Raw genomic sequence first — 15,706 nt, 5'->3', positions numbered from 1 at the left:
AGAAGACAAAAGTAGCATTGATCATTGAAATTGCTACACCCACTGACTATAGTGTCTGATGTAGAGAGAGACACAAATTCATAAAATATCAGGATTTACAAGCAGAAACAAGGGAAAAGTGGAAGAAGGATACCCAGATAGTTTCAATAGTAATAGGAGCAACGGGTCTTATAAAAAATAATTTACAATTGTATTTAGATATGTTACCGATACATGTAACTCCATAGGAATTATAGAAGTCATTATTGGGTGCATTGCGGATACTGTGATAGCACTTCTGGCTAACATCAAAAATTGAAACAATACTAATTTCATGAACTTTAATCATACTTTGACTTAGGAATGGGGTCCATTCCCATCACGGTATTAGAAACCCAAAAAACTTGGAGAAATTAAAAAATAGAGGGTCCTTTGGTTCTGTCTTATTTGTGTGAGCTGCTCTGTACTGGGTTGGTGTATACTTCAGCTAATGCTCACTTATCAGCTGTTTCTGCTTGTCTGTCCTCGAATCCTCCTCTGGCCTCTTTGTTTGAGGTCAAGCAATTTCTTAAAAGTGTCCTTCATATCAGGCCTCCCAGGAAGCCTATTCCACCTTCTAGGGACCTCAGTTTTGTACTAGAAAAATTGACCTAGGTTCCTTTTGATCCTGATTCTTCACCTTCCTTACAACATTGTACTTGCAAGACTGCTGTTCTTTTGGCTCTCACTTCAGCCAAGAAAGTGTCTGAATTTTAGGCTGTCATGGCTGTTCCTCCTTTCTTAGTTTTCCACAGAGACAGGGTGACCCTTCGTACAACCCTTCTTTTATGCCCAAGGTGGTCAATGAGTTGTCCCTTAGTCAGTGTATTCATCTTCCTTCCTTTTTTCCTTCTCTGTAGTCTGCCAGTGAGAAGGTTCTTCACACCTTGGATCTATATAGACAACTCAGGTATTACTTAGATAAAACAAAAGCAATTCACAATTCTGAACAGCTTTTCATCCAATAACTTTGGCTTTGGCTGTTTTAAGCAAATCATCTCCTTCTGGATTTCATGCAAAGGACAGCTGCCTCCTCTGGTGCCTTTTTCAAGGGTTTGGATACCAACTCCATCCTTGAGGCTAATTGGTCCTCTGTTTATATTTTCACTGCACATTACTAATTATGTGCTATTTCCAAGGACAGGGCAGGTTTTGCCAGGGCTATTCTGCATGGGTTTGAAGAGGGCTCTTCTGTGCTTTCCTCCTCCCAATTCTGAATGTCCATGACATGCATGTCCACAGCTAGTGGGGTTTGGCTTTTTTGGCCTGAATGTGTCCGTAACAGACTTAAAAAGAAAACATTCATGGGCATTCAGAATTGCCATATAGCTGAAACATCTGATGTCCTTAAGGGTCATTTGCATATACAGTATCCCATGTTACCTCTAAACGAAGAGGTTTTAAGAAATCACACAGTGGAAAATCTAGCTTGGCTAGATTTTTCTTTTAGTTTTTAATGATTGTTTTTTTTCTGTGTGACCCTGTTACTCATTGTTTAAAATCCACCAATAAGGGGTAGTTAGAGTCATGAAGTGTTACCTCATGCAGAAACTGCTCCAGAGAGGGGTTCACACATTTATCATGATAAAACTGTAGAAATGTAGAAACCACCACGAAAGTAAAAAATAAAATGAATTTATTATGGACCAAAAAACGAGCGCTTTCACGCAATATAAATTGCGCTTCCTCAGGTTATAAGTTACAAAACCAAATGAATGCTTTTATACCAATGCACTGCCTTTCAATTGAACAATTGAAACAATCATTAATTAAACAATCAAATTAGTTGGTTGCACAAGTAAAAATTCAGCAATAATGTCACAAGCAGTCAAACTCGATTAAATGCAAGTAGTCTGATCGTCACTCAGTAGTACACAAATATAAAATTTATAAGGATATGAATGATGTTAAAATTCATTGATTAAATATCCTTTAAAATAAAATAACATCAAATGTTAAAACAATAACCATCATGGTATTAATGAAATTTCAGTGAGCGCTTGCAGGAAGCTAAGCCCATATTTAGAAAACTTAATGCTAGGCTTGCTATTATCACTTAACTCTGCAGCAAGCAAGCATAATCAAATAATTAAGAACTAATAGACCTTCAAGCCAAGACTTCATAGATCAGGAAACATTGCCCATATATGGCTAATAATAAAGCCAAGATGTTAGTGTAAAGTCACTATGAAGTAAAGTTGATGACAGCAGAGCAAAAATAATGATAAAGCAGCTTTCATTAGCCCATAACAGTTACACTGCATGACTCGAATGTGGAAATATAAAAATATAAAAATTTTTACATCTATCATATAATTACACTCATCCAAAATATAATTAATAACAATATAAAGTAGCGCTTCGGATTTGTACGGCGCTAACTATAAGCTTTTATAAATAATTATTAAATCATAATAATAAAGATTAAATTAAAAATATAAAACAACTCCATTTGTTATAGTTTAACAGACACGCTTCTAGCATATAATTTGTCACCAAATTACGCTATAATAAACAACTAATTAGTATCTAACAAACATATAGTTAATATACAATAAAAAATTGACGTGAAGCGTATCGGTCAAAATTATTGCATATAACATTCAATAATTCATTTTATTTTATCTAGGCTAGGAAACATATCCGAAAAACACTCTCTATAAGTGTTCTCACTTAGAACAGAAACAAACAGATCTATACGAGGTGGATGTACCTGAGTCAGTGAGGCTATAAAACTGTTTAAGAAACAGGATAGCAGAAAGACTCTACATCAATAATATAAGTATTGCAAAAGTTGTAAGAGTTCACATTAGTCATGATCGCAGAGAATATAAAAGGCAGAAAGACTCTGCACCAATAACATAAGTATTACGAAAGTTGTAAAAATCTGCATTAAACATGCCTACAGAGAATGAAACTATGAAAGCATAACTAATAATAGCCAAGGTAACAACAAAGTTATATATGATATAAAATAGTGAAAATGTAAGAATACGGTGTGAGACTATCTAATTAAATGTCACGAACAATAGGCCTGATGAAATCAGGACAATGTGTGTCAAGTATGGTTATAACATAAAGTTCATATATCAGATATATAAATATAGTCATATCCAGAATCATTCATTTCAACATATTAACTGATATGGTGTTAATTTCTATTAATCAATGAGATAAATAAAATGATAATAGCAAAATAAAGTCAAGTAGGGCCTGATAAAACAGGTCGAATGTTGACAACTGTATTTAGGCCTGGTGGTATGTGGGCCTTTAGCTTTAATATCCACCTGAGCTCGAAGGTTTCCAAGGTATTAGTAAGGTCACCTTCTCTTCTATTTGCATCTATTATTTGTAGCACTTGAAAGGCAAAGTTATGCTTGGGGTGGGTATTGCAATGTATAGCCAGTGCATTAGTGTTGCTATTCCTTCTTATCTCATAGACATGGTTATAGATCCTATCCCTTAGTCTGCGTGAAGTTAAGCCCACATAGTAACAATTACAAAAGTTACAAAAGTTACAAGTGGCAAAGTATCCCATGTTACCTCTAATCGAAGAGGTTTTAAGAAATCACACAGTGGAAAATCTAGCTTGGCTAGATTTTTCTTTTAGTTTTTAATGATTGTTTTTTTTCTGTGTGACCCTGTTACTCATTGTTTAAAATCCACCAATAAGGGGTAGTTAGAGTCATGAAGTGTTACCTCATGCAGAAACTGCTCCCGAGAGGGGTTCACACATTTATCATGATACTGACCATGTACCAGCTAAAGATGAAAATTTACTTAATAATGGCCAACTACTGGATGTGACCAATGAACCTACTGAGGCTACATCATTTAATAGTGACTATAAAATGTCTAAATCTTTAACTTTTATGTAATTCATAAATCATGGGAAATATGCTTATTATGCTTTAACGCTGTGTTATAGTGAGGCTCATACATATGAATATTGCTATTAGGGAGACTCATGCTGCAGCACCACAGAACTACATCAGAAAACTCTGAAAGCTGTAACATATTTGCATTGCCACAAACAACAAATGTGTGTCAGTGACTCAGTGCAAACAGTCAAACTGCTTTTAAAGTTGTTGTTTACTAAGAGAAGCAGCTTGTGTCTAGCTGCCATCTGAGTGGTTGCTCAAAGTGTGTGACATCTTTTAAAGCTGTGGGACATGCCATGCCACTTCCATTTTTTAATTGGTAGTATACTAGGGCAGCTAAATCTTTCTATGCATTACAACAAATCATGACTGGATTTCTGATAATAGCTATTTGTTAATGTATCCTATAAATAAATTCAAGAAACTCATATCTTGAATTTTGTTCTCAAAGTGAATTTCTTGAATCCGTTTCTCAGATATATATTAAACAATTGGTCATAAATAGTGCCAGAGTCATAATCCTCTACATTATGTTCATAACAACTTTGATGTATGGAAGCATTTTTCTTTAAGTGCAAGTTTCAGGATCAGCCTACAACTGGTTCATATGGATTATCGCTCTACCATGGTAAATAAATTACAGGTAAGCAAATACTACATGGTACAGTTACTAGAAAACTGCTGGGAAATGCTTTTGTAGTATATTGTAATAGAAAAAATCAATTTATTATATTTGAGACACAGATTCAAGAAATTTACCCCAAGAATAATGCTTAAGAGGTGAACTTCTTGAATCCATTTTAAGAAGACATTAACAAACAGTTATGATTAGAAATCCAATCATAATTTTTGTAATACATAGATTGTTTTATCTTACCTAAAAAATAAACTAAAATGATGTCATCTAACCATTATGGAACAGAACTGGAGGTATCGATAGAATATTTTCCTAGATTTAAAGATCTCTGCATAGAGTGATTGTATCTGTGAAATTAAAAGACACCTACTTTTTTAGAGGGAAGACTATGGCAAAACTGGATAAGATTTAAAAAAAAAAATCAAAAATATCACATTTTCAACAACGGTCCCTATAGTCAAAACTATGTTTTATCCAGTGGTAACATACTGCTTTGAGAGTTGAACTATGCGTAAGGCTGTGTGCCTGTGAACTGATGTTTTTGAACTGTGATGCTGGTGAAAATTTGGGGAATTCTGTGGAATCAGTTAACACCTAAAGAGATAACAGACCATTCACTAGAATGAGGATAGTAAAACTAAAACTGAAATACTTTGGACACAATGAAAGGGCAGGGTTCACTAGGGAATATATTGATGCTGGGAAAGGTGGGGGAGACAGAGGTTAAGGTGGATGGACAGTATTAAAAAACAAAAGACACTTGGAGTACTGTAGAGACGAGACCAATATAATTAATTTATACAACTTACTAACTGATGGCAAACTAGAATCAATTAATCATATAATTACCTAATTAAAAATCAGTTACATTGTAAAATCAATTCATTCACTACATATTTAAAAAACAACTAATATTATTAAAAATATCCTGGTAAATCTGTTATGTATGTATTTTTAGCCTATTAATCATCTCATTGAGACCAGGAAATTTATCAGCCCTCAATTTCACCTGCCATATAGTCTTTCTGTTTTTGTAACTACCACCCCTTAAATCATGTGGTATTTGTTCAAGTATGCTAAACAAAAACTTTTTGTACTTAGGGCAGAACTGAGCATGTTCAGAAAGACAATTTTTTGAATCCTTTACTTTATTACCATAATAATGTTGTTTTACTCTTTTTTTCTAAACATTTGGTAGTCATTCAATATAGTAAGCACTACATCCTGAACAAACACTGATGTATGCCACTCCTTTTGATTTACAATTGAATCTTCCTGGCACTGTTAACATATACGACAGGTGTTCTAATCCCTTTTGGTCTCTTTGATAAAGTTCCTGGCATAGATAGCTTCGTAGTTTCGCTTTGCAACATGTGCTTAAAATTGCATGTGTTTTTATACACAAATCTGGGTGTGCTCCCAACATTATTAAACAAATCTGATTGCCTTCTAATATTGTACAATTTCCCTGAATGATAGAGTATACAGCTTGGCTATCCTCAGAAGTCTCCATACAATATGTTATAAATCTATCTACCTCTAGTGTACAAGTGTTATTCCCTCTGTTATTCTTAATACAGGGTTTAACAAGAATGGATGGAAAATGAGTATTCAGGAATTCTACATTGTACCCTCTAGCTTTAAACATAGATTTAATCATTTCTATTTCTTCTTCAAATTTCTCCTCATTTGTTGTCATTCTAGAGGCTTATGTATTTCCCCTAGGTATATTTTTTTATGAATGGGGGGGTGGTGGCTTCTATTATCTATCTATATATATATATATACTTTTTTAAATAATACTGTCATAGGTTCATAGGTTAGTACTAAGCTAACTGCCCTTATGAGCCATTTTAAGCCTAGCCAATTATCCCTTGTGAGACTCAAACCCTGCACCTTGTGTTTGTAGGGCAAACACCTTAACCATTAGGCCACCCTTTGTCCATCCAATTTGTAATGAATACAAATTTGCAAGAATGTGTCAAATTCCTTCAGGTCATAAACAGATTTGAATAAGACTAAACAACAACAATAGCAAAAACTGAGTTACAATGCTGGTGTCAAACTACTGCAACTTATACTGCAGGTTTCAAATGCATATATATTTTCTGTATATATCTAGCTCAAAATGATGTGTGTGCCACATTTGATATCCCCAGTTCACAGTGTATTCAAGCAAAGTCTACATATATGTTGTCTTTGTATAATGTAAGCATAGTGCAGCATATCTTTAACAAACCAACACAAAGCTGCAGTGTGTGGAGGATGTCATGTGCCTCTGGTTTGCTTAGACAGTTGATATTATCACAGAAAATATGTGATTGCTTATCTTACAATTCCTACATGTCCATCCCCTGCAGATGGGCTTTCAAGCACAGACTTTGATTTCACTTTCTTATAAATGTCAGGTACCAAATCTTCACTGTTGTTCTTGAATTGTGGGAGATGGTGTAAAACGGTGGGCCCAGGGGTTGAGCTCATTAATATAGCTGATGCATAAAATTATGAAATGCTTCATTACAGACGTCATCCATCCTTGAACGGAGACACTTCTGGAGAAAAAAGATGCTGATCGCTTACTGATGGAGAAGATAATTCAAACTTATGGACAGTCCTCTTTCCAGAGTAAGTGTATATAAACAAGCAAGTACTAATATTACCTGAAGTTATTTAATATCTAGTGTGTGACCTAAGGCACAATGGGGCTAGTACAAAGACAGTTTTATTAAGGAGTACATTTTGATAGAATGAACTGTAATCTCATGTATCAAAATTTTATTTATTCATGATATTTTAGCTGGGAGTGGAAAAACAAAAAATGTGGGGTATACAAAGAGTTTAAGTATTTGAAATCACTGGCTAATTTATGGTTACTTTGGAGTAGACTGACAGAATGGCACATTTCTTAACAAGTGAGGTTCTGAAGACTATGCTGTTTGCTTTAGAGGTGTGGGCAAATAGTTTTTCAGTGAATCATCATTAAATATTTTTCAATGCATTGTACATATTTGCTTGAATGCTGGAGAACCTGCATATACAACTAAGCCATCAAGATAAATATCAAATATATTTGATGCTGACATCTGAAAGTATTATGTTATTAATACAGATAAAAATAGAAGGTCTCGATTATGGACCCTATTAAGATATCTCGGAGTGGTTTATCTGCAAAACAGTACTGTTAATTTGTAAGATATTTTTTTTAAAGAAAGTCAGAGGGCTTTTAGAGATTTTGCTCTTAAACAAAGTAGCTAAGTAGCAAACAGATAGTAAGCCAAAAGTCTGTTATATGTAAGTAATTAAAGGTACCATTCAGAAGATCATGATCACTGCTGGTAATAATTGTGTTAACTGACAACATTGTTATGATATTTTATCCTATCCTAAAGTTTTACTGATGAGATGAAAAGACCTCTTTTTTCAAAGCGGTAAAGTGTAACAGCTGATAACTCTTCCTGACAATAAAATTAAGTCAGACATAGGTCTGTTATCCTCAGGTGGGAATGGCAGTCTTCCGCAAGAGCAGTATGGCAGCACATTTCCACTGCTTTGAGAATCATGCATGGAGTTAATGTAAGGTTAATGTCGGTTAGTGCCTTAAAAATAGTATTACTGACATTTTAGGAATGCAGTATGCAGATCACTTGCTGAAGGGAAATATTTTGTGGTGTTTCATTAATAGTGATTTAATCCTGTAAGACTTGCCAATGTTAAATGAAGAGAGTGGAAGGGCATCTAGGTCATTCTGTGAAACAGGAATAGTAGAAAGAGTCAAAGCTGGAGAACCTCCCTAAAATAGGAATAAAGGAACTCTGCATAATTCTTATTGGATGGTGTTCCAATATTTGGAATGAGCAAATTAAAAGGATATCTTGCTGAAGAAGGGCTAGGTATTTTCTTGATTTCTAACTAACAATGTGAAAAATATAATGATGTCTCTGATGTGAAAAGGGGCAGATTTGGTAGCCTTTATTTCAGTAAAATGATTTGTCCAACAGCATAACAGTTGTGCAGGGATGTAACCTCAGTTTAATTCCATTGCATCCAAGTGCTGTTCCTAGAGTGATTTTTATTTTTTATTTTTTTTAGAACGGACAGCTTTTCTCTTTAAATGCACCTTTTGGTGACTGTGAAGTCTTCTTCTTGAAGGTATAACAACAATCTACTGAATATATCACATTCTTTAATGCAATTACTTTCTTTCAAAAATGTAAACCAGTCCACCAGTGACAGCTCAACAGTGGGTCATGTTCTTGAATATAACTGCTAGGTATTCCTGTTACATACACTGAAACATTTTTATTGCTTTAAAGTAACAGCATGTTATAATTGGACAACATCACTGAGGGTCTTGGAAAGGGATTCCAAGTCTGTACACTGTCTGTGATATTCATAATAACCACATCTAAGATGGAATGATTGCCAGTGATCAGGCTAGAGTTTGTACAAGTTTTGGTCATCTGTGTTACAGAAAGATAAGGAGCAGGCAATCTAATGAAGTCCTAACCAAATGTCCTATTTAGGTCTGGCTCACCTATTAAAGTAATCTAGTGCATAATGATCCAAGGATGAAGTTTGGGTAACAATCCCGTAAGCAACACAAGAAAGGATGGAGAGGGATTACATGCAAATGCAAAATAAAGGTTAAAATTAGTCTTAGCTATGGTTTCAACAACTAGACAGTTATACATGCATTCGGAATAGATACTTAAAAGACGAAGTTCCCTGTTGCCTGTCCATAAGGCCTCTGATAGCCATATTTATGGGTCTATATTAAATCAGCGAATGCTTAAAAAAGTGAATGCTGATTCATCGACCCTATTTCAGCGAACGCTGAAAATCCAGAATATCCAGAACAGCAAATTTTTTCCCAGGGAAAAAAATCACTGGGTCGGTTTTGCGAGTTTGCCATTTCCTCCACTGTGGTGAGATCTCGGAGTTGGTATATTTAAGTAGGGGGGTGTGGGGGGCAAAGCACCCCACATTAAATATTGTTTTAATTTTTTTTTTTTTTTTTTTTTGTGGAACAGCGATTTTTTTTCCCTGGGAAAAAAAAATCGCTGTTCCAAGTGTTTGCCATTTTCAGCGTTCGCTGAACTAGGGTTGATGAATAAGCGTTCGCTTTTTAAGCGTTCACTTATTTAATATAGACTCATATTTATTAATACCAAGGATACTGTACCTCAAAGTAGGGAAAGCAGTGGGTGTTGTTTATGACACTGCACCCTCAGATTCAGCACAATTTTTTCCATGTTTACCATTCAATTCTTGTCAATGTGAGGATCACAATGAAGTCCTCCAACATAACAAACATCTTATATGATCAAGAAGAAATTAAAGATCTTGGTGTTTGGATTACAGCTCACCCAACTTTCAAAAATGCACAACCAACTTGAGTCAAATGTCTGTTTTTTCTTATGAATCTTTACTCTTTGTTGAGCTTTAGAAATGAGTGGTTCAGTCTTTAGGTGACTGCAATGCGCCCTTTTATGGCTATTCTAAGAAAGACTTGAACAAATTAAAATCACACTAACAAAATATATAAAAATACTGCCTGAGGTCTTACTAAAGGATTATGAAGACACAAATTACTTAATCTGTTTAACATTTCCGATGACTAAATATGAATTTCTTTAAATATGGAGAGATCGATATCTGAATGCAACACTCATAGGGCACTACAAATTCTGGTTTATATTTAAACAATGAAAACAAAAGAGTTTATTACAAAGTCACTACCCAGATTATGAAATGACTTACCATACCAAATTAGATTAAACCATTCCTAATGTTAAAAAGTCAGACAGATTACCTGATGGATGGTAGAAAACACCTGTATATTTTTGAATCCATGTTCTTTGTTGACAGAGGCAAACCCATCCCTCCAAAACATTGTATTAGTACATAGCACATCGACATCTCCGGCATACATGCATGCCTTCTGCTGCTACATGCTATACCATCACTGTAATAGGTTAGCAGTGTTTGCCTTGCCCCAAATTCATTTGTTCTGCTCTCAGAGAACCATGAATTAGACCCCCTTGAAAATGGACAATTGTGTTCAGTGGACTTACCCAGTCAGCAAATAGGTAAAAAAAAAGCCAGCATCTTGAAAAACCATGAACAATAAATGAAGAAATACATTTTTTGAAATAGTGGAGGGGCTGTCATAAACAGAAAAAGGAATGATAAGGAGCACAAACTGCATAAAGCTCTGACAAAGAGGAACGGAGAAGCTGAGTATTTGCATCTTTTTTTTTCCGTTTTAATCACTGTTGATCAAGAATGAGATTAAATACCCACAGAGCAGCATCGTGCAATCCTGGTACTTCACTCTTTAAACAGCTAGCAGTAAAATGATACTCCCAAGCAACTTAACTATCATGACAACTTAGCAAGGGCACAGAACAAGAGATAATGTATTCTTACTCATGTACTACATAGTGCAGTACAAATATATGGTGTTGTCTGCAGACGGGGTGATATCTAACTCAGTTCTGAAATGGGCTCATTATGTTTTGTCACTTAGCTTCAACTGCAAAGCAGTATCTCAGTGAGTGATGTAATTACCTTACATACTTATTTAACTCTGAAAAATATTTGACATACAAATTCTGTAATGTACCATTTGTTCTTTGATATATCCTTGATGTATATGTGTTTAAAACCTTTGATTGATGTATCGTATGTTTTATCTTATCCTAGAGGCCCAGGTTGTGACTGAAAAGGGTCTGCTAACCAGTCTACTTACCTGGTTAAGAAAACGGCAGTAAATAAATAAACTTCCAATATTACTAAAGTTAGTGCAGATATAAAAGTATCTTGCTCTACAGGATTGCTAGTCTGTTTTAGAGTGCTGAGTACTGAATGAAGAATTTGAGCCTTCCTTCAGTAACACAAAGAAAGCAAAAGTATTAACAATTCAGTGTGGAAGCCCATGTCTGGGGTGTAAAAAGTAAAGTTTTCCAGTTAGTAGCAATAAACATACAAGCCACTACCATCACTTGAACTAACCAGCTGGTCTTCACTCTGAATACTCAGGGTATGTAAATATTATCTACTACCTTGTAGCTACAGTCAAAATTATTTCCAGAACTCCACTGGAAAGATGGGATGACACTGCTTGAGCTGGATGACAATCCCAAATCAGGTAAACTAACTGAATAAAATTTCCTGGCTCTCTAACTGGAGAGTACTTTCCTTTGACAAATGTGAAGTGGCTGCTTGGTTCTTTTCAACCAAGATGGCATCTTTGAGGAAAAATTCTTCTTCCAATAATCACAAATGAAGTCTAGGAGGAAATCAAAACTTCTGTTCCTTTCAGTGCTTACTGCCTCGGCACTCCTGCCTTCTAGGAGGTAATCTCATTAAATATTTTATTATGCCAAATAAAAAAAAAAAATATATATATATATATATATATATATATATATATATATATATATATATATTCCATATATAAAGTCCTATCAAAACAATATAGTGTTTCAGTCATTAGCATTGACAGTTCTTTCTTCCACAATAAGCTTGGAGACAGATGATGGTGATGGTCCCCATAGAAAGATCCTGCCTTGGTCACAGTGTTAGGTTTTTGGTTATTAAATTTCTCTAAACTTGCCTTCCTGTTTTTTCTAGCATTTGGCCAGCTACTTACAGCCTGGATGTTTACTTTTGCCCAAAAAGACAGACTTTTACTTGCCTTGATGTGCTGGAGCCTGTGATGTATCAGATCATGCCATGCTCTTTTTTAAACATTTTTTCCAGCAACTTTGATGATACTTACCATTTTATCTTTATTGATGCAGCTTTGATAATTACAGCAGTATCTTTCTCTCTAAAAGTTGTTTATTGATAAGGTTATTGATAAGTCAGTTTGTAACAAGTACAGAATTCATGACTCTTTCCAGTTCAGCTTCTGCACCAAACACAGCACTGTGACAGCTTTTGCTCTGGTCATAAATGATCTTCTAAAGACAATGGATCAGCAATCACAGCTACATTATCTGGTGCATTATGCATACTGGCTCTCCCCTCAACCCAGAATCTGAGGACCAAAAAAAGCCTGTAACTGTAGCAATTTTCTTGGTATAACTGTGACCAGCATTTTATTACCGTTAGTAGCATACACACAGCTTCTAACAGTAACTGTGAAGTGAATGCAATATACCAGTTCATTCATCAATGAATGACAATACTGCACTTGGTCCCACTAACAGTTTGTGCCTGATAAAGCTGCCCCCACCCCGCAATTTGTTCTACCCTAATACAACAGCTATGGGGAGCAGCATTATTCTATCTTGGTCAACACTGATCAAAGCACTCTAGAGGATGGAAGTTCACAATTAATGCAGTATTTTGTTTGGCTCGGACAGTACAATGACTGATACAATTCTTAAGGAGGGAGGGATATCACTAGTAGAAAAAAATGCTTTGAAATAGGCTAGTAAAAATCAGACTTACTAGGCACTGGAGTATTGACTAATCTTATTCATTGGTCTCCTGAGAACTAGGACAGGGATGACTTTAAAAATGATATTACTTCATCTAATATGGGAGTTATGAGGGCTTGCTGATCCACAGTAGGAATATGTGGGAGATATAGACAAGTTAGGAAATCTTACAGGAGGAAAAATTATCACTATCACTAAATATTTTAAATATATAGTTGGGAGAATGAAGTGAAAGCACAATTAATATCCTGATCAATGATTAAGTTGTAATGCTTACATTGTGCAGTAATGGTTCTTTGTTCCCTATGTTGCCTTAGCTTGCCTGCAGAATGCTGACTTATATCTTGATGTACTACTCAGAGCCCATGCATACAGGGATGATCTTGCAAGACATTTCACAGAGAGGTCAGTCAATGCAGTGGCCAACTTTGTATTTACTATGTGATATTTCCAAAGGACGTCTATACCTGAACTTTGAAATGACATAAGCTTGCAACATCATCTTCCAGCTCTCTGCTCTGAATCCTTCTTGAACAGCAAAAAAATCTGTCATCGCAGAGCAAGCTCTTTTTAACTCAAGGCTGACATTCTCTTAAATGTAGGAAAAGGGGACATGATGCTAACAAAATTAAACAGTACTCGTATACCTCTTTGGTAAACTTCAAGTATTGCTTTCTCCAAGTTTCAGTGTGCCTAGTTGCTAGGTCTTACTGGGATGAATTTTAAGGTGTAGCAATATGATTATGGCAGCTTCAAAATTTGTGTGGGCATTCTAGAAATGCAACTTCGTCTACAAAGGCTAAGAGGCTGAATAGACAGAAACCTGTAAGCTAACAGACTATGGGTAGCAATTGTTGCTATTTTCTGAGTAGGAGCACCATTGGCTCTCCCAGAGTTCTTTCTCATTGGTTCGTTTGTTTTGCTTAATTGCTATTTATTGTTACTCTTTTGACTGACTTGCTCTGAGCTGTGCCTTTCTGCAATGGATTAAGACATTCCCACCAGATTTGATGATCCAAGTCCATTCTACACAAAAGATATATAACTTTATTGATTGTAATTTAATTTAGAAATGTTTAACTACTGTAATTGTTTTTGGAGTATGCATTTTTTCAAAAAGAATACACTATTTAGTCTGGTTTTGAAGGCAGTTTTGGAAACTGTAGACACTATTTTTGTGAGAGAAGATTAATTACAACCAGTTCCTGAGTGTCTGAGTGCCGTTGACTCTTCCACAGTTGTTTCTGATTTGTTCTTTTGTTTGCTTAATTGTTATTTATTAAGTGGCTGTGCACTGAGCTGTGATCTGTGCAGTGCCATTGGCCTTATTGCTGTAATGGGCAATGAGCACATTTTTCCCTTTAATCAGTATTCCTAAACCTTCATCTGGAGACATCAGTTACATGGGGGAGAAGGTGGGTTTCAGAGTAAATGTTACAAATTTATGGTCTGACTTAATTGGTAAAAGAGAGACTGGGGAAGTGGAGCAGGTAGAGAAAATACTCAGAAGGACTAGAATATTTTGGCCCCTAGTGGGGTTTTTAACTATTTGTTCTAGGAAATTCCTATTTATCAAATCCAAAAATCTATGGGCATACCCTAGGTCTATGGTGGGGTAATCAAAGTCACTTTGGATTATGGAGTTATTCCTTATAGGAATTTCTTCTAAATCTTCCAAGAATCTAACACAACCATCTGGAGACAAGGATGGGGCTATGTAGCTTTCTACATATTGGAAGTGTGTGTCTTGTCTATGGTAAACTGAAGTTCAGTAGCTCAATTTGTGGGTTTCTCGTTATCAGTCTAGATGAGATGTCCCCTGACATATCAACAAAAAGTACAGTTGTGTACACTTACCATAAATGTAGATGTTAGAGTGTATTCACTGTTGCAGTCATCACATTTGGGTTATCTGCCTGCAGGTAGCCCTCAGCCGTCCTGAATACCAGAGTATTCAGATTTCTGCATCGGATGCTGTCGCTTCTTCCATGAAGTCAGGTGTCAGGGGCATAAAACATGCAGCCGACGGCATTACATCAGTTTTTCTTGCCCCAGTTGTCAGGTGCCCCCACAATAGGAAGCAATTATATGGTATGGAACACCCCCAGCAAACAGCAAATACACATGATATAATATATACCAAATAAGAAGGAAAGGTAGAGCCAAGAGAAGTCAGGGGGCTGGAGGGAGGGTAACCAGGACTGCGACAGTGAATACACTCAAACATCTACATTTATGGTAAGTGTACACAACTGTACTATGTTCTTCGTGTTTCACTGTTGCAGTCATCACATTTGGGTTGATTCCCAAAGCTAAGGAAGGGAGGAGGTAGTTGAAGAGCATTAGGGTCAGCTATTAAGCCTTGCAAGACTGCTGTGGCAAATCCAGCTCTGGATTTAGAAAAGATAGGCAGGTGGTAATGCTTGGTGAAGGTATGTACAGAGCTCCAGGTAGCAGCTTCCAGGATGTCCCTGGTATGGACTCCTCTGAGAAATGCCGTAGAGGTAGATGCAGCCCTGGTGGAATGTGATCTTATCCCCTATGGGGTAGGTTTTCCATGGTGCTTGTAGCAGAAATTAATGCAACGGGCTATCCATTTGGAAATGGTTTGCTTTGAAATGACCTTCCCCTCTACCCCTGCAGCAAAGCCAACTAGCAGCTGGTCAGATTTTTTGAGAGGCATAGTCCTGTCCAAATAGAATCTAAGTTGTCTGTGCACG

Source organism: Protopterus annectens, chromosome 2.part0 (assembly GCF_019279795.1).
Source record: "Protopterus annectens isolate FY-2018-M chromosome 2.part0, PAN1.0, whole genome shotgun sequence".
Lineage (NCBI taxonomy): Eukaryota > Metazoa > Chordata > Ceratodontiformes > Protopteridae > Protopterus > Protopterus annectens.
Note: the sequence above shows the minus strand (reverse complement) of the source record.